The following is a 20,702-nucleotide window of genomic DNA, read 5'->3' on the forward strand; positions in this document are numbered from 1 at the left end:
TTAGGAGTAGAACTCTTGGGGGCTTTCCTTTTTTTTTTTTTTTTTTTTTTTTTTTTTACATTTTGTCTAAAAATAAGTATGGAAGTGAGTTGTTGCGCCTTAATAGCTCGTCTTTTGTCTGTTTTTTAACTTTATTGTGGGAGTTACTTTCCATTTGGCTATAAAATGTGGTTCTCGAGCTTCTAATTGCAAAATAAAATCAAGTGTTGGGCAGGACTATACAATTTTAGCCTTTTCTAACACTTATTTGGAGGTTTGTTTGATAATTTTTTAGAAAATAAAGAGTCTTAGAGCTGGAATGTGTGTTTAGTTTAGAAATTAGTTATTTGTTTGCTTTTCTTTTGAAAATATTAACCGAAAATAGCAACAAGTTGCCAGATTAGTGTTGGAAAACGATTAAAAACACAATAAAATTATAGTTTTTGCTTGTTTTGCTATTTTCTTTGAGAAATAGTCTTTAAAAATAATTATTTCAAAGAAGAAAGCAAACTCTTTGATAATCTTAATAGATTTCTGCCTAAAAATACCATTCCATTTCCATATCCTTTTAATAAAGATCTAATCCTCGCTAGAAATATACGAAGGAAGCCCTCGAAAAGAAGCCCCAGCTAATTGTAAACACTTCCTGTTCCTATTTTTTGTCGGAATTCCCTGAAAAGGTGAACAAGAAATCTAAAATAAATGTCGAATGTTTTGGTTTTTGGTTTTTTTTTTTTTGGTGATTCCTTGGAATTGCCTGTCTCTGGTTACGTGTAACAAGTAAACTTGTCCGGAATCCGGAATCCGGATAACCAGGGGCTTAGTCACAAATTGGAATAAGGGGGGGGCTGCAGCAGACTGCAGAAGGCTCAAAGGGGGGGAGCTAGTGGTCGTAGAATTTAAACCAAGACATTCCAATTGTTCATTTCTTCATTTTTTCTCTTCCCAAGTTATTGATCAAGCTCGTTCCCCCCACCATCCCTAAGGCCAGGACGCCTCTGTGTCTGGGACATGACAGCTCCGACACACACACACTCCCCCGCCATCGTATCCTTGCAGTTTATTTTTTATTTTTTTTTTGGTGGAAAAAAGTCTTCAACTTCTCGCTTCTTCGCCGTCGACTGTCGAACAGGGGCGTAGTGGAGTTTTCGTGACTAGAGGGGGCGTGGCAAACATTGGCAATGTCTGCACGCGATGTTTAACGTCTGCTGGTGGTCCGAAGGGGGGTTGGGGGGGAGATACACTCCTATCTCTCCAGGACACCAGGACTGCAGAACTGCAGAACGCCAGAGTTGTGAGTCCTGGATCCTGGATCCTGAATCCTGAATCCCGTGACCACCTCCCGAGTCCCAGACGATAGGCAAATGCAAACAAGAAACTTTTTCGGAAGAGAAACCGCCAGACCATATCCTGGCTCTTCCTGGCTCGTCCTGGCTCCTCCATTCTTTCTCTCCTGCACTCTCTCCTCCTCCTCTTCAAAAAGAAAAAAGAAATGGAAGAAATCTCTGTCTGTGTGCTTCCGCCTTTGCCAAGCACCGCCAATCATTGGCGTAAATTGAGCTCATTGTGGTCTAACACCATTACACCGGCCATGTACAGGGGCTGGCATGTGTGCAGAGGGGTGGCAGAGGGGGGGGCAGAGGCGGGGTTAGCAGCAGGGGTGGAGGGGTGGAGGGTCAGCGGCGGCAGACAGACACAGATAGATGGAGTTGCCAAATTCAACTGTAACTACACTGTGGCTAATAAAGTGGTTAGTTATTTAGGGCGAAAAGCCTAAAAGTAGGCAACAAATATGAGTTAATTTTATATATTTTTTATTGTTTAACTTATTAGAATTTTTTTTAAATTTTTTGAAGAAATAAAGCCTAAAAAACTGTCATATAGAAGAGATTAATCTTAAATCTCTTTTATTTATAATTTTTTAAAGAAATAAAAACCAAAAAAAAACTGGCATTTAAAAGAGAAAAGAAATGGAAATAATAATAATAATAATATTTAATAATACTTGAACCCCCCTAAGAATTTCTCTCAGTGCTGGGTTTAGGCCAAGTCTAGGCGCCGGCCTGTGTGAAGTCGTTAAATGCGGCAAAGTAAAATAAATTGAGCCAAGTCATGTTTCGAGCATGAAATGCATTTTTATTGCACCCAACATGGCTCTTGAACAGCGAGGGGTTACAGGATAGCAGTCCTGCACCCCCTTTATGGGGGGTAACCACCGAAAATATATGAACTATTGAAATGCACAAGATATTGACTGCCGACTGCCGACTGCCGACTAACGACCCTCGATCCTGGGCGGCCCATAAAGTTCATAAATTTTAGGAGAAGCGAGGCAGCGAGGTAGCGTGGCAGCGAGTTGTGGCAAGTTGCTAGCTAGCTCGGTTGCAAGTTGCTAACATTTCTCGACAAACTTTCATCGAATGGAAATTATTATTTCATTTATCAGTTCTCCAAAGAGCTATAAGGGAGGGGGAGTATCCTTCAGATACATTACTTTCAGATACTCTTTAAAGAACTCAACACTAATTAGTTATTATTTTTAGGGAAAAAGTAGCCACACTTTCTCCTGTTTTTTGGTTGGAAAAGCTCTTTCATAATTACACCTCAACTAACTAATCCCCTCCCCCCCCCTTTTATTCGCATTCATTTATGGACTATTTATTAATTCAACTCTTTATCCGCCTCTTATCTCATTCCAGGTGAGTTTTCATCTTTTCACACAAAAAAAAAAAAACAGCTAACTGGTAACTGGTAGCTGGTAGCTGGTAACTGGTAAGGTAGCCGCTAATTGCCCCCGTTTGTAGAGGCCTCAGTTGCAGATGCCTCCTGTCCGCCTGCCCCCTGCAGTTTCATAAATTTTAATGTAATATTTCCATGTTTTTGTGGCAAGGGAGACTACTGCCGAGGACTACAGAGGAGAAACGCTTACAACGCCCGAAATTATGCTATAAAAATGCACTGTGCCACTAATTAGGCCAACAAACATGGCCAGAAAAATGCCAAAAAAAAAAAACAAACAAAAATACTAGATGAGATGCGTTTTTAGGAGAATATATATATATTTTTTTATGGTTTTGGATGGGGAGTGGGGGGAGTAGTATCTTGGCTTTTCTTTCTCTTTTTTTGGTTTTATTTTTTGTATTTTTTGTATTTTTTTTTTTTTTTTGTAGCTTCAATGAGGCTTCTCAGCTCGCGCCCCATTTCTGTTGCAAGTGTAATCATCGCACGATGAAAGCCGCTTACAATAATTGCCCCATCTTGTCCGGACATCGTGTTCGAGTCGGTATCCCGTGTCCGCCGTGTCCGCTGTGTCCGCTGTGTCCGCTGTGTCCGTTCTTGTGTCCGCCATCCTGTTCCACTTTCCCAGCCAGGTCTCCTAGCCTCCTAGACTCCTCCTTCTCTCCTTTTTTTTAACAAGTTGTCTGCTGAATTCATTTAAAGTCACTACGTTTTGTGTCGATTTCCGTTCTCCTTTTACAAAAATTGCATTTATTTTTCTCAATTTTTGTTTGGTATTTTTTTTTTTTTTTTCGTAATTGTGGGTGGTAGGAGCCTCTTTATAGACTTGAATGGAAATTGAATCAAGTTATTAGTGAGTTTCCAAGTGAATTACCCACAAAAGAGACGATTATTTTCTATTATTTCTATTTAGAAAGCTTAACTTGTTTAAAAATTACTTAAATTATAAAATATTATTAAATATTCCATTAATTTTGAAGCTCTATAGGCCTTTGGTCCTTTTTTTTTCCCCCAAAACAAATCATAAAAAAATACCAACTTTCTTTTATTTTTTTTTTTTTGTTTTTTGTTCCTGCTTCCATGAAATATTAATAAATAATTTTATTCTATGTAAATATTTAAGCGCCTGGTCAGTCATAAATTTTATTTATTGCCCTTCTAGGCCAGAGAACCCCTTTTTGGAGGGAGGTATCCGGAAGTTGGTATTTTTTTCGCCTCTCGATCCTGTTGTTCTTGCTTGGCTGGCTTTGTTGTCCTGTCAGTGTTGTTGTTTTTGTTGCCTAGACGAGGGTCGACTCTGAAACTTTGTTGTTGTTGTTTTTCGGTTGTTGTTGTTGTTTGTTGTGTGGTCATTTATGTCATTTCATATTTATTCGTCGGCCTTCTGCATAATTGGCAATCCCCTCCCAAACCGACAAAAAGCTTTCAAAAAACCACCAAAAAAATGAAAAAAAAATACCGAATGGAGTAAGAGCGGAGTCACTTGGGACATCGGCTTGATTTTAATGAAATTAATAACAAAAGTGCCAGTTGTTGAGTTTTATTGGTATTTTTGGTTGTAGTTTTTGGCTTTAGTTTTCAGTTTTGGCTTTAAAATAAGAGTTTTGTTTAAAGAATTTTGTCTAGAAAGGGTTTTGGTTGATAATTTGAGAGAAAGAGAGTGATTTTTTGAGTATTTTAGCCAGAGATTGTCTTCCAGAACATTTTTAAAGCTTTAATTTGATTTCTTTAGTGAAATATAAAGACTATATCTCTTATATTTTCTAAGATTTTCTAGATAGGCTTAGTTTATAGCTTCTAATCTATAAAAAACCTGTAAAAAGAGGCTATAGTTGGGATTTATTTGTGAGAATATGATACCCGGTACTTGGAGATATGAGTTAGAGAGTAACTAGAGTCATGAAGCCTCTGGCCAGACCTGAGAGACCAGATCTCTTTCATCCCTCCCTCCATAAAGCCTCCACCTATAAGGCTTAAAATAAAAAAAAAAATAAAGCCTCCCCCCGATGCAGATATCCTTTTAAAGCGCCCAGGACCCAGGGACCCAGGGACCCAGGGACCTGCTTAAAAATAAATCTATTTAAATGCATTTAACGTGGTCAGTGGGCTGGACTGCAGGGCGGATTAATTGAGTTGCCACTCCATCCATGGCTTGGTTGGTGTTGCATGAATATTGCATACGCAGAGAGGGGAGGGAGGGGGAGGGTAGAACCATGCCACATCACGCATACGCCATGTGGCCCTTTATTCTCTCCTCCTCTAGGACGAGAATAACTTGAAACTGGCAAAGAGTTGCTAAAGTTTAAGTTGATCCAGATCCAGGGGGGCATTTTGCGGCTTTTGTGGTGTATGGACTGGGAGGGGTGGGGAGGGGGTGGGGTTGGGGTTGGAACTTGCCCCTTTTCGGGACACACTCCCCAAAGTATGCCAGCACTTGTGCATATTTTATTGTATTTTAATTAACTAAATCTCCGCTGGCTGGCCAAAAACTCTTGTCAACTTGCGGTCAGGACTTGCCACGACTTGTTCGTCCAGGAGAGGGCTTGCTTCCTTAATCTATGAACAAGTGATGGAAATAATTGGTTTCTCAGGATCTTCTATCAAGGACTTTTGAAATAAGAGACAAGTTGAAGCCAAAAAGGAGTTGTTTTTCTCAATAAAAAGTGTTTGTTTTTTTTGCAGTTTTGGTGATAAATCAGCCTTAAAAAGGATACTAGCTCAGACAGACTAGCTACTAGCTAGACAGGACCCTAGACAGGACTCTAGACAGGACTCTCTACCCACAAAATTAAATGTCAAAAGTTTTTTTTTGGCTTCTGGCTTCAGACTTGTGGCTTTTGGCTAATTTATCAACAAATTGTTAAATGCCAGGACCTCCTCGGCCACCAGGACCTCGGACCACAGCGCCGACAGTGAGATCTCACTTTGACAAATTAAATATTGACCAGGCCACAGGACACCAGGACGGCAGGACACTAGGACACTCTAGGACCAAAGACAAGAGCAAGACAAGGAGCCAAAAGGACTCGCAAACGACAATCCATCGAATCCTTTAGCTTCCTTGGCCGAATAATGCACTTAAATGGCTTTTTCTCTCTCCGCCACTCTCTCCGCCGGCCTACTCCAGGACTTCAGGACTCCAGGACTCCAGGCAACAACAACAAATGAGAAGAGTCCTTCCACTTTTTGGGCATTTTTTGAAGGGCCGCAGCTGCACGCAAATATTTGCCGCATTTTTTATGCGACCACAAAATATATATAGAGTGGGAGACTGGGAGTGGGAGTGGGATTTGCTATGCGATTTCAGTCATAAATTTAACAGCAAGTAAATATTTGATTTGATTTCCGACCTCCTCCCTCCCCCCTCCGCCCTCCTCCCCCCAATACTGGCAGTTGATTAAATGACAATTTTCAGTTTCAGCTTTTCAGTTGAAACTCTTAAGTCCAGATTTCTACATAAATATTTATTTATTTTACAATTATTTCTGTTTGAAATTTAAGGCCAGAAAACAACAGGGCGTATGAGTTATTAGAGAGAGTTTTCTAACAAATTTCATAAATAATTCAAAGAAATTTAAAACAAGAAAATAAATGCTAAAGATTTAATACAAAAATAAATATAAAAGTAAAAAATGTCGAAGAGGCTGCTGGGGACTACAGTGCGTATGAGTAATATTCATATTTTAGGAAGTTTTTAATCTAATTTTCGATAAATTCATGTCCTTGAAGGACTTTATATGTCCTTTTAGGCAAAATTAAGCAGATTTCGTATACACGGCGTATACTTAATATTTTTCAAAAATCTAACTTGAAAATGTGTTAAAAAATAAAAATAAAAATTATTATTAAAAAAAGGAGGCATTTATGTTAAGTAGCAAGTCTCTGGAACACATTCAAGAAGTTCAAGCCCAAAATGCGAAAAAATAGAACAAAAAAAAGGCACACCGGGCGTATGAGTAATATTTTGTGATGCCTTCAAGTTGCAATCTAATTTCTGCTGCCTGGCTAATGGATATAATTTGAAAATTAGACAAAATTATGATGAGAGTGTGTCCCCAGTGTTGTGTGTTGCATGTTATGTCCTTTTATGTCCTGGCAAAGGAAACAGGACGAAAAAAAGGAGGCAAGAAGGCAGGAAGGCAGGAAGGCAGGAGTGGAAAACACACATGCGACTAGCCGGGGAAAATGAGCATGAAACAAAGTTTATGTGCAACTTTTTGATTACAAATGCAAATTACAGCGTCGACTGGAGCTGGAGCTGGAAAAAAAAACAAAAAATAAACTAAGGAGTATAGAGGCTCGAAAATAAAGCAAAAAAAAAAAAAAGGAAAGGGAAAAGAAAAATGAAAACTGGGAGTAGAGAGACGGAAAAAGTTTTTCATTTTGCAGCAGAAATTGCGTCAATGTTTGTTTGTTTGTTTGTTTGTTTGTCTGTCTGTTTGTTTGAGGCTGTTTTTTTTTTGGCAATTTTGTTGCCAAAACTGACAAAACATTTCATTCTCACGACGGGGTCTTGCTCTCAAAAAGTGCGTAATCATAATTTCGAAAGAAAGAAAAGTGCCTTTCAGCAGGTTGATTTGATTAGTCAGTTAGGGGGGGGATATATTCTTGAATTTATTCAAATGTGATGACAGGGAGAGGATATTGTAAGGAATCAGCTGGTTTTGATGTCTAATTTAAGGGGAAAAATAAGAAAAAAATATGAAGAAAATTGAGATGTGGGTTGTATTTTATTAAAAAGTTTATAACAGAGAGATTTGGTTGATTTTTGGAGGTCTTCTCTCCGAAGGACTTGTTTTTTTAACCAAACATAGATGATATATGTATATTTAGTAGTTCTCTTGCCTCTCTCTTCTCTTCTCTACACTCCATAGAACTTAAAAAACTACAAAAGTAAATAAAAAGTAAAAATAAATAAAATAAAAACCGGAGATCCGATCCGATCGGGGCATCAATTTTGTGCTGTGTCTGACAGCGTGGCTGTCCTTTATAAATTGCTGTGGGGGGAGGGGCGAGGGGGCAACAACCACACACCCAACAACAACAATAATAATAATAACAACAACAACAAGAAGAAGAAGAGAGAAAAACAACAAGAACAACGGTAGCAGTTACAGAACAACAACGGCGACAAGCGCTCTGACATTTAACATCCGGTTGAAATTGTTCAACGCATTTCCGGTGCCCTCTGGCCCCAGTCAGGACCCGGTAGTAGTGCCATCTCCCCTCACCTCTCTACCCCCCGCTTCCTGCAGGACACTGAGTCCTGGACCGGCAATTAAACGCTTATCGAGAGAAGTTGGTCCAAAAAAAAAAAAAGACAAAAAAAAAACAGAGAATGGACGACAATGAGCTGCCGCTGCCGCTGCCTTGCATATAATTGAGGTTATGGCCGACTGAGGCCACCTTTTGACCTCTCTCCTCCCCGCTCCTCTCGCCCCTCGCCCCTCCCCTCTCTCTGTTGGCCAAAAACTTTAACGGCAACGAGCAACTTTTTCCTTCCCAGCCCAGCCAGGCAGGCAAGCAGGCAGGACTCTGGAATAAGTTGAAATTTGTCCACCTTGCCACTCTCCCCCCCTTCCCCCTCCACCACATATGCTGAGGTAACTGCAGACAAAAGGTGAAGAAATTAATTAGGGTCTACACCCCCCCGCACCGTCATTATCATCCCAGTAGAGTAGAGGAGTATAGTAGTCGTATAGCTCCATACCTGCATCAAAACTACCGGAACGGATGTCACCCGTAAACAAGCGACAAGAGACAAAGGCAACAAAGGAGGGGGGGTGATCGGTGGGATGGGATACAGGTAGGAAACAGGACTAGGACAGGGATATAGGGAGGTCCTGCCAACAAATCGAGTTGTTGCCATGGAAATTAATTGCTGCAAATTGAGTAATGATGTTGCTTTCTCGGGGAAACAGAAAACAGAAAACAGAAAAAAGGGAGGACTTGAAACTGCAATTAACAAAAATGATTTTTTAAGAGAGTTTTTTATCCTCGGGGTGGCTGTATTTGGGAGAGATAGTTAGAGGAAAGTTAGAGAGAAGGGTGGAAAGTGATATAATAATAAATAATAATAAATAATTTTATTTAGGAAATTTAGGAAAGTTAGAGAGAAGGGTGGAAAGTGATATAATAATAAATAATAATAAATAATTTTATTAAAAAGAGATAAAGAGGGAATATACATATTATTAAGAGATTAAATATTGTTAAATATTGTTAAAATATTATTATTAAGAGTTTCTAAAAATGTATCTTTTCTAGAAAACTATCTACAAGATGTTGAGAAGAAGTATAAAATTGGGAAATAGTGAAAAGATAAAGATAGAAGAATAGAAGATAGTAATAGAGTAGAGTTTAAAAAAAATTATATAGAATTTCTACTTATTTCTGAAATGACATAATTTGTCATTATGATATATTTCTATGATCATCAACTCTTTAAAAATAATGTTTATTTAAAAATAAAATATAAAAAAAGTAAAAATATATCCTTATTCGACCGTGACAGGACTCGAACCTGCAATCTTCGGATCCGAAGTCCGACGCCTTATCCATTAGGCCACACGGTCGCTTCTTCCCCCAGCGATTAAGTTCCCAATAAGCCTAAAGAGAGGGAGGGGGCTATGCCAGAGCGAGATGGGGCTAGAAGAATTGTGCGAAAGGAGAGTGAGAGGTGGAATGCGAATGAGAAAGAGATAGAGCTACAACGGGAAGTGTCTAAAGTTAAAAAAAAAATAAAAAAACAAAGCAAAGCCAGGCGCTAATTAAGCAAGGCTCTAATGAACAACCGACTAACTGACAGAGGGGCGAGGGGTGGAGGGAGGGACAAGAAAGGTGCTTCCTTTTTTCACTTCCTGGCTCGGCTTCGGGGAGAAGAACAGCAATAGAACACGTTTCATACGCAGAATAACTCTAAAAAAGAATACATATATATATATATAAGAGTTATATAAGAGATATATGTATGTATATATAAAAAAAAAAATAAATAAAAGCAACAACTAAAAAGCAGGTTGAGAAAAAAAATAATAATAAAAATGAAATGTCAAGGAAATGTGCAAAATGACTTGGAAACTCTTCAGCTCGCGCTTTTCTTTTTTCCATTTTTTCTTTTTGTTGTTATTGTTGTTGTTGTTGTTGTTGTTGCCTGCTCGAGGCTGAATGGCTAAAAAGAAGAAGAATATTTCCGGCTTGCAGTTCTTGTCTCTCTTTCGAGGGTGATTGAGCTTCTCCGCCACGTCATCTTCCCCCACTGGCTTTAATCTCATGCGAGAATGCGAGAATGCGAGAATTCGAGCATTTCTTTTAAAAAAAAAGCTTTAAAGCTCATTTCCTCATTGCCTCTACGATGATCCCCAAGATCTATTTATAGAACTCTACCTCATAGATACTGTATCTTTTTCATGAGCTTTTTCGCTCTCTCGAATCGAAGCGGCCCATTAGCTCAGTTGGTTAGAGCGTCGTGCTAATAACGCGAAGGTCGCGGGTTCGATCCCCTCATGGGCCATTAAATTACTTTTTTTAAAGTTTAATTAATCGTTTTTTAATAGCCATTAAAATTAAAATTTATTTTTCAACATTTCCGATAGCATTTAAGACAATATTTTGGTCATTTTACTCTCGATTTTAGAGCGAAATACCATTTTGAAATCGGGATAAAATTCCCCTTCGATCTGCATCATTAGCTGGAAAAATATATTTTGACCAATTTTTGATTATTTTTATGATGCCCCCCCTTGGAAAATTTATGAAATTTGGCTCAAATTTTTGTTTATCAGTTTTTGTTAGAAAATGATAGTTCTCGAAGTTACAAGATCGGGAAGGTATAACATTTTGAAATCGGATAATTATTTCAGGAGTTATGTTACTTGGAAGATGGCACTTTTTTGCATTTTCAGAAAAAAATAAAAAAATCGTAAAATGCAAATTTTTGAAATACTTTTTAATGCATAACTTGGAAGTTTGTTGGTTTTCTGAAAAACGGAATACCATTTTGAAATCGGGTTAAAATTCCCCTTCGATCTGCATCAAAATATTGGTAAAATCTGGCAAAAAATATTTCGACCAATTTTTGATTATTTTTATGATGCCCCCCCTAGGAAAATTTAGGAAAATGGGTTCAAAATTTTGTTTGTCAGATTTTTATAGAAAATGATAGTTGGGGAAACTGCGAGTTCGGGAAGGTATAACATTTGGAAATACGACAATTATTGGCAGAGTTATGCTGCTTAGAAGATGGCAGTTTTTCGGGCTTTAAGGAAAAAAAATAAAAAATTATTTTATGTAATTTTTTAAGTACTTTTTAACTCATAACTCGAAAATTACTTAACCTTTTCAAAAAAGGAATACCATTTTGAAATCCGGATAAAATTCCGCGTCGATCTGCATCATAAGCTGGAAAAAAAAATATTTCGACCATTTTGGATAATTTTTATGATGCCCCCCCTTGGAAAATTTTGAGAAAAGGGGGTAAAATTTTTGGCTGTCAGTTTTTGATGGGAAATGATAGTTCTCGGAGATATAAGATCGGAAAGGTATAACTTTTCAAAATCGGATAATTATTTATGGAGTTATGCTGATTAGAAGGTAGGAGTTTTGGCAAAAATATAGTTTTTTTCTTCAATTTTTTGGCAGAAATAAGTTCTATAGATCTTGGTATTAGACTGGACTGGATGGAATACAGAATTGTATCTTTTTTAAATCAGAGATTGATTATAAAATAAATAAATAATGAAAAGCAAGGGACTTATGCTTCTTATAATAAAAAGTAATAATAAAAATGTAGTATCCCCAGCACAGTAGTTGTGACCTCCCTGCCCTTCTACACTCTCATTTGATTAAAAAAAGCCCCCGTTACTACGGCCATTTGATGGGCTGGGCCAATTACAGTCCTACGAATTGCTGCACAATTGAGTTCAATTTCATTCACAATAAAGTGGCCGCCAGTGAGGCAGGCCTCATCAGCATCTCCATCATAATCAGAAGTCGTCCGGATGATTGGCCAGGAGATGAGAGGCCAGAGGCTCTTTTTATATTTTTTTGGTGGAATTCATTTGATTCAATTCCGTTCGATTCCATGCCATTTCATTTCCAGACAAGTCGGGGAGGCAGTCGTCAGTCGGCAGTCGGCAGTCGGCAGTCTCCTTTTCTCCTCTTAGTCCTGCTAGATGTCCCGAATGTCCTTATGAATGTCCTGAATGTCCTGCAATTGGTAAATACCCTTCGATTCATGGCCAACCATTGGCAGGCGCCACTCGCTCCCTGCTCCAAAACAACATGAGCATATTTTTTTCTTCTTTTTTTTTTAAGGACAGGTCACTGCCTCTCCCCCGCCTCTCCCCACTCTCTAAGCCTTGTAAATGTTTTCATTTTCTTTATTTTTCTCTTTTTTTTTTTCTGGCAAACATTCAAAATGAAAAGTCGCAAATAAAAAAGAAGGAAAACTGAATGGAAAGCCACGATAATGTGCATCAAATGAGCTGTGCGCACATTTAGAAGGCGTCGCCTTGGCTATTGAACTTTATTAGCCTTGTACTCCGGACTCTCCCTAGACCACTCCACCCCCCTCCTTGTGTCTGGCTGGCCACTAAAAAAAAAAAGAGGGCAAGAGGGGGGCAGTTTATCAAAAAGCTTAACTGAAACACGCTCGGACATTTGTCCTTTTGGCCGGGCCCACATCCCATTGGGATTTTCTTACAACTGACCGGGATATGCTCTAAAAAATGAGGCGACATTTCTTATTTCCAGTGCCAAGTAATTGTTTTAGGGGGTTAAGGGGGTTCAGCATAAAAAAAAGAGATTTTTAGAGAGAGACAAGGGAGTTGGTTCTGTAAGAAGTTAAGTTTGTTTCGATTTTTTAATGGTAATATTTTTATTTTAATACTTTTCCATATTTTTCACTTTTTTGCCAAAAAAAAACGTAAAAGAATTATTGATTTTTTATATATTTGATTTTTTATAAGAATTTTTTAAGAAATAATTATGAAAAGAAGCCAAAATCCTAACTATCCATCTTAATTTTAACATCTACAAGAAATATTAAAAAATACATAAGTTTCTGTCTAAAAATAAGTAATTATTTATAATTTATTATAGATTTTAGTTTGAAAAATATTAAATCCGAATATTTAAGCCATAAGGCCTTGAGACTTACAACCTATTAGGCCTTAAGTTTATAAACTTAAATCTTAACCCTCCAGCCCTTTAACCCTTTAAGCCCTTAACCTTAACCTTAACCTCTTAACCCCCTTTAACCTTTTCATGAAAAACTTGTACAAATTAATTCCAAAATCTCACAACTATCTAGATTCTAGAACTTTGCTTCTCCCTCCCCCTTTCCTCTCTTCTCTTGCCTCTTCAACTGCCTTATGATATAAGCTCCCCGATAGCGCCCCTCCCCCCCCCATAGCCCTGCATAAATCAATTGACCAACCAATTGCTAATGCCCTACCCAGAGGTCTCTGTCGGGAGACAAAAAAAACCAAAAAAAAAAAAACAATCATAAAAAAAGGACGAAACAATATATGGCCAAGAGACACCCACACACACACACATACACACTATATATGGCCACTAACAAATCATGGCTGGTCGTGCATGTTTCATGTCCACTTAGCCAAGAAGACGACATAACGACAAAGTCAAACGCCCACGCTAGGAGACTACCTACTCCCCGAGTTATCCTGGCCATCCTGGTCATCGTAGCGTCCATAACTCCAGATCTAGTTACAGAGTGGGTGGTTGGCTTTTTTTTTTGCCGCTCTGTGGCAGTTGTAGTTGTAGTGCCGCTAGTGCTGGTCCTGGTTCTGGTCCTGGAGCTGCCACTGCCACTGGCACTGAATTACGCTTAAATTATGGTAATTTATTTTACCCCAAAGAGCGATCTAACAGGGCCATGACGACAACAACTACAACCCCCCACCCCCCCCGGGGGCTGATTTCTCATGTCCTGTGTCCTGCGTTCCAATGTCCTCATGTCCTCATGTCCTTCCTGATGTCCTGTCTGGCCTCTCTGTTTTGTTATCTTTGGCCTGTGAGGAATAGTTACTTTTTACTTTATTATTATTTTTATTTTTATTTTTATTCTTTTTTTTTTTTTTTGCTTTAAGAGGGGCTAGTAAGGCATAAAAAAACAATTAAAAAAAATCAAGCCAATTATCCTTAAAAAACATATAGTTTCTTGCTAGAAAAGGAAGCTATTTGAAGTTTATGGGTTTTAGATACTTTTTCTGTTGATTTTAAAAGGAAATGGTATTTATTAGTATTTTTTAGTATTAGTCAGTTACTAACTATACTATACTTACTATACTATTACTTACTATAGATATAAATTACTTAATAGCTCTTCATAAATAAATAAATAAATAAATCTATAGGTATTAATATTTTAGTATTTAAATACTGCTTTACTAAAACTAATAATAGAATTTAAGGAAGAAACTCTTCTCCCCCTTCTAATCTCAATCAAATCCTTGCCTTTTAAACTTAAATATTTTAATAAAAAAATCCAGGCAGCCCTTAAACAATTTCCTAATTGAAAGCTTCAGTTTTTATTATAAATATTATACAAGACCACCCCCTGCCCCCTGCCCTGAAAATACTTCAAAATTATGCTCAATTATGTTCAAATGGAATTCTGCTTCTTATTAATTTATGATCCTGCCCCCCCCCCACCCCGTTCCTTCAAAGTGTAAACAGAAGTGCTGCGGCATAAAAAATTCAACAAAAAAAATGTAAGAAAAAAATGCAAATAAAATAAAAGAAAAATTATTGAAAGAAAAGGAAGTGGCGGCTAGAGGGGGCAGGCAAGAGGAGGCGCTATGAAGTGGCGACTGGACTGAAAGTCGCCGCCGCTGCCGCCGCCTGCCATTGACGCCTCGTCAGCTTCTTGATTTATGGGCCGACCCGACCCGACCCGACCTGACCCCACTTTCTGACCGTTCGACCTCCCGTAATCCCACCACCCTCCCCCCCTCTGCTATATCCCGCGATAAATGAGCGTAAAATATAAAAAAAAAAAAAAAAGAAAGAGAATTCCACCACCAGCTTGACTGGCTAAGCCCGCCTGGGGGACTCTCCACACCCGGGGGGCAATTAAAACACAAAAATGCATTCGTATGCGCTTACGTAACAAATTCAGGAAAGGGGTGGCCAGAGGGGGTAGTGGCAGTTGCTCCGGAATACAGAGTCCGCCGCGCGGAGTTTCAATCACTTATAGAAAATATTTGATTTTCCAAAGAAATTTTTGTATTTTTCATCAAAAAATATCATTTTTTAAGGGGGGTAGAGTATATTTTTTAATAAAATTACAAAAAAAAAAAATCATAGAAATATTTAAAATTTGTCGCAGTGTAAGCCGTTCAGTCCGGGATGGATTAACATGTTGGCCGCACGGGGCTCATTAAGTGCGTCGTTGACGCTGTCGTCGTTCCTGGCAGCCTCGTCCTTCGTCCTTCGTCCTTCCATCCTGCATTCTCTCTCCTCCATCCTCTCTCCTCTCCCCTCCAACCCACGTCCTGCACTCTCGTCCTTCAATCTCCAATCTGCAGCCCCCCTGGCCGTCGGGACTCTGGTTATGTGTGCTTAGAGCGCACATCAAATAACAAATTAACGATGACGCCGCCACAGGAGCCGCAATCATTTCAGCTTGTTTCTTTTCTAGAGTGGGGTAGTGGGGGGGGGGGGGGGGGTAGTGGGGGAGTGGAAATATCCTTCCGGAAATGCCGGCAAATATTTGCTCTGAATCGCTCTGAATGAATGATTCGAATGAATAACTCAGGACGACTAATGATGAGAGTTGCCAGTAGAAGAGGAATAATTGGGGGAATTAAGAGGTAATAGGATAATAGAAATAATAGTAATAATAACTAGAGAGTTATTACAAGAAACAAGTCTGAAAACAAGTCTAGTTCTAGAACCTAGATAGAAGGAACAATAGTAATAATAGTAATAACAACTAATAGTAATAATAGTAATGAAAACTGATAGAGAAGTGTGAGAAGAAGTCTCAATTTGAAGAATAGTTTTCGAATCTAGTTAGTAGGAATAATAGCAATAAAAGTAATAATAACTAGACTGTTATTAAAGTAAAAACTTGTAAAATCTACTCTTCAGCTTAAGCCTCAAACATTTTCCAATAATTTCTCTCATGGAACCCCCCCTTAGACCCTCCTTGACTTCGATTCCCGATTCCCAAAGACCGCCCCTCGAGACACTTTCCACTACACTGCCACAAAAGCCGAGTCCCTTTGCCAAATTGATAATTAGATCTGCCTCCATACACAGGATAGGAAATGGACAGGTTGTTGGAGGGGGCGAGGTAGGTCCTTAGATCCTTAGATCCTTCTGCTTCGGCAATCGGTCTATAAAGGAGCTTGACAAAGTCATATAGGGGGGTGGGGTAAGAGTGCCATCCCCCAGTCCACTTGGCCTCATCAGCTGCATAGGGATGCTGCTAGTCCTTCGTCCTTCGTCCTGCCGCCTTCTGCCTCCTCCTTACGACTCATTTGCGTTTGGCGCTGCCCGTAAAGCAATTATGACCCAATTGGTTTGGCTTTGGTTTGCCCCCCCCCCTCTGTTCATCCTTCGTCCTTTGGCCAACTCCTTGTCGTGTGTTTAACCTGATTTGTGCCAGCACTGAGAGAAACAATTGTGTTTTTTTATAGAAATATTATATATTTTTAGTTAAAAGCCATGTTTCTTTGCCAATTTCTCTCTTAAATATTAAAAATATCTCTTTTTTACTTTATTTATTATTTATTTCATAATTTTAACTTAACTAGTGTTAACTAGCTATCCCTCCCCCCTCTGTTTCTCTCAGTGTAATCATGCTAAAATATATGCCAGCTCTCCCCATTACGTCTTGGATGTCTATAACTGGCCATGGACGTGCTTAGATAACCCTAGTTCCCAGAGAGAGAAGGGTGAAGGGGGAGGGGGAAGGGGGGTATGGGATTCCGGATACGGATGCCAATGCGGGTGGATGTCCCCGCCACTCACCCCCCTCACCTCCTTTATAAACGGAGATGCAATGAAATTATCACTTTCAATTGCAATTGCCACACACTCGCCGATTATGGGAGAGGAGGGCGTGGCAGGAGGCAGGTGGCAGGAGGCAGGGGGAGTGGCAGTTAAGAGGGCGGCGGAGCTGCCTGATTGAAGAGCCTGGCTCTGGGCAGGTGTTGAGAGCACGTAGCTCTGGCTCCTAGCTCTGGCTCTGGCCGCTTTTATGTCTGCACGTGTGCCTGCTCCTCCCCCCTCCCTCTCTTCCTCCCTCCCTCTCGCTCAGTCATTGCCCCTCTCACTCGCACTGCCCAATCAGGACTTCCTTAGAGTCCTGGCTGGCTAAGGACACTGCCTAGGACCCTGCCAAGTGATATTTAAGGCCTGTTTTTAGGTTTTTCAATCAAAAACTTTATAAATATTTAATTGAAATTATTAAAAATAATATTTTTAGTTAAAAAATTAATCATTTAAAATTAAAATCATAAAAAACATGTTAAATTAAATAGAAATTGGATAAAAATTAATAAGAGATAGAATAAAATCTCTTATCTAATTATTATTTAGATATTATTTTGTAATATTTTTTCCAATTCCCTTTTAATAATAGAACCCCTAATATCTCCATCTCTATAGCTCCCTCTGGCTCTCTGTTTAATTTTTAGTCCGCCATTTGCATTGCATACTTTTGTGCGTTCACATTTAATTGCAATGCTGGCGAGGATCAAGGGGGCCCAAGGATATAGGAGGCTGCTGGAAGGCAAGGATGCTAGGATGCAAGGATGCTAGGATGCCAGGATGCCAGGATGAGACTGAGGCCGAAGCGATGTCCTTTTGTGTGACAAACCGACTGTGGGACTGCCTGCTGTTGACTGAAAGATATATGATGCCGGGGCTCAAAAGGCGAAATTCGTTGCTCTTTTTTAGGGACATGTCCTGCGCTAGTCCTGCTCCTCCAGCTAGTCCTGCTAGTCCTTCCACTTCTCCCATTCATATTTGTTTTGTTTTTTGCGTTTGTCTTTTTGTGCAAATTAAATTCCTTGCTCTTTGCTCCTATTTGTATTTCTTCCATTTAACTAAGTTCTTAATCAGGCAGGCAGGATAGCAGCGACAACTGTCACTGACAGATAGTCTGAATCCTTTTCGGGCGAGAGGCTAGGCCCCCCACCCCCCACAGGGCGCTGACCCATTAAGAAATGTGTGCAAATGGAGCAGGCATGCATGGAGTCCTGAATGAGAGTCCTGAATGGAAGTCCTGAATGGTAGTCGGCCGAGGAGAAACACTTAGCATAGAGTGCCCCTCCTGGCAGGTCCTGCCAGGTCCTGGACTGCCTCTAAAACTATAAGCAAAATAGAAAATGTTATGATGTTGTGGTCTAAGGATATTCAGGATTTCAAAGGTAATTTCAATACTTGGGGTTAAGTTGGAGGGTTAGGGGGTGTTGGAGGACTCAGTTTTGTAGGAAAGTGTTGGATTTTGTTGGCTTTTTTAGGATTATTATTTTATTATATTATTTTTAAGATTATTAGTCATTAACAGTCAAATTATAGAATTACTATCTCATCTTAATATTAATAATATTATTTAAGAACTGTAATACAAAAACTTCAAGCCAAGAACCTTTTCAAAATCATTTTCTAAGATATTTTAGGCATTTATTTGAGATAAAGTTTAATTACTTAATCAATTACTCTTTTCTGCCTTAAAAATTAAAGCCATAATCTCTCTAGCCAACAAACCCCCCCCCTCGAAAGTCCAATATCCAAACCGCACTGCCTACTTTTAGGCTTAAAAAAAAGCGATTTCGAATTTCTAGTGGCTTTCTAAACCAATTTCCACTCGCAGTTCCAATTGCAATTTGCTCATGATGCCGAAAAACTAATTTCCATTTCAATTGTTTAACTTTCTTTACTTTCTCCGCCACCTGCTGGTCTCTCTCACTCCCCCTCCCCCTCCCCCTCTCTCTCTCTCTCTCTCTCTCTCTGTCTCTCTGTCTCTTTCTGCTGCAGCCTAGTTTCAATTTGTGCTCCTTGTTGTGAATATTGCATTGTAGCCTGTAGCCTGTAGCCTGTAGCCTTTGGCTTTTTAATGAGCTGCAGGAATAATTTCCTTCATCATCATCCTCATAGCTTTGTTTGTTGTTTTCTGGCCTGGCCTTGTGCCTATTTTTGAGCAAAAAAAAAAGGGGGGCGTGGCACTAGGGACATCAGAAAACTAAAAAAAAAAATGGGGTAAAGAGCTAGAAAGCGCGACCCTTGTCGCATTTTTTATACTTTGGCGGCTCATTAGCGGGTCACCGTTCGTCCCCCCAAGGCGCCTAAATTTCCACTCTTTCTCCTTGACTATTTCCCTTTTTTTTTCCCCCCTTTTTGCTCTTCTCAAAAAAAAAAAAATAGAAAATAATTTCCCCCTTAGTCATCCTTTAGTTTAAAAATGGCTAGAATTTTGTATCTTGTCCGCAGTGGTGCTGACAAAAGCAAAAGTGTTGAACAGGAAACGAAAACTCTCACATTTCTTCCTTTATTTTTTTTTTTTCTAGGGATATGTGTATACCCCCTTATATACACCCTTCTCTGTCTCTCTCTATAGCTGATAGCTGATGGCGCAAAAACTGTCAGATGATTATCGGAACTGGGGGGAACGCCTTTTGTCAACTTTATAAACGAGCTCATCTCTCGGCATGACGAAAGACTTGGACCCAGGCACGTCCATATCAGTTTACCCAACGAGCCAGAGAGAGGGGGAGTGAGGAGGGGAGGCAGGCAATCGCCTTAAGAGGCCGTGGTTCAGAGTCCAACAGAGTCCTGGGAGGATGAGATATCAGAAGAAGGGGTTTTCTGGATTTTTCTTAATTTTTCTTAATATTTTTAGAGCCTAATAATAGATAGAACTATGTTTTATTGAATATTGTCACTTAAAATAGCTATTTTTTGCTTAAAATAATTATTTTTAATTTTTTAGTTCAAGTCTCTTATAATTCCCAACTTGTACTAGCTGGCCAGGCTGGCAGGGCCTATAAATAGGGTGGAGGTCTGAGGGCCTGAAAATTTTTAGTCTTAGTATTTTTTTAAGTATTTTTTTATAGTATTATTTTTATGGCTTTTATTTTATTACCTTAAGTGTTTGGTAGAAAATATTACTAAAAAAAAAATGTTTTTTTTTTTAATTTTTTTATTTTTATTTTTTTTTTCATTTTAAGTCCTCTATAATTCTCAACTAGTTTTGGACTGGCAGGCCAGCAGGTCCTAGGCCTAGCCTATAAATAGGGTCTTCCCACTTGAAGTTTCTTGGTATTTTTAGTATTATTTTAAGTATATTTCTAGTATTAATTTAGGTACATTTTAAGTATTATTTTTATAGCTTTTATTTTATTACTCTAACTGTTTTTATATTTTTATTATTTATATTTAAATTATTATTAACTATTTTTATGATCTTGGTGTCACTGTGACTTGGCTTTAACCCTTAAGCTGGGTCATGCCTTCCCCACTCTTTTCCCCTCGCCACTCCCCTCACTTGCCACTCGCCCTTTGCACACTTTGCCCCTTTCTGTTTGACTTGTTGGCTTGGCGTTCTTTTCTTAGCACTCCCCACCGCCCCCTTTAACCAGCCAACCACCCTCCCCCCCCCCCACACCTTTTTTTTGTTGTAACTACCCCCCCGCCCCTCACGCCTCTGGGGATTGCTGCTGTTAATTGGCTGCCACAATTTGACTTTTTGTCGCCTATCGGGCAAACAGAATCAGTTCCTGGGGGGCAGGTCCATGGGCGACATCATCATTTCCTCTTGCCACCACCACCCCCTCTACCCCTCTCGTCATCCCTTTTTGCACGTTTTCTTCCATTTCCGTTTCCGTATCCGCTTTTTGGTACTTTGCGGTGTGTGTGTGCGTGACTATCGAGCTGTATGGCAGTTTTGCATGGAAAATTGAAAATTTTCACTTGATGTTTAACTATCCCCCCCCTTGAAAAATAAT

General features: G+C 39.2%; 1 protein-coding gene and 2 non-coding genes across 6 annotated transcripts in view; 2 read left to right on the plus strand and 1 right to left on the minus strand.

The window, feature by feature from the left end:
- The window catches only part of LOC6504520 (glycine-rich protein DOT1), an 87,249-nt gene that overhangs the window by 47,709 nt on the left and 18,838 nt on the right, over positions 1–20,702 (plus strand). The window lies entirely within an intron of this gene.
- Trnar-ucg lies at positions 9,221–9,293 on the minus strand. Its single transcript has one exon. It is a non-coding gene; the product is annotated as a tRNA-Arg (tRNA).
- Positions 10,158–10,231, plus strand: Trnai-aau. Its single transcript has one exon. It is a non-coding gene; the product is annotated as a tRNA-Ile (tRNA).

This window comes from Drosophila ananassae, chromosome XR (genome assembly GCF_017639315.1).
Source record: "Drosophila ananassae strain 14024-0371.13 chromosome XR, ASM1763931v2, whole genome shotgun sequence".
NCBI lineage: Eukaryota > Metazoa > Arthropoda > Insecta > Diptera > Drosophilidae > Drosophila > Drosophila ananassae.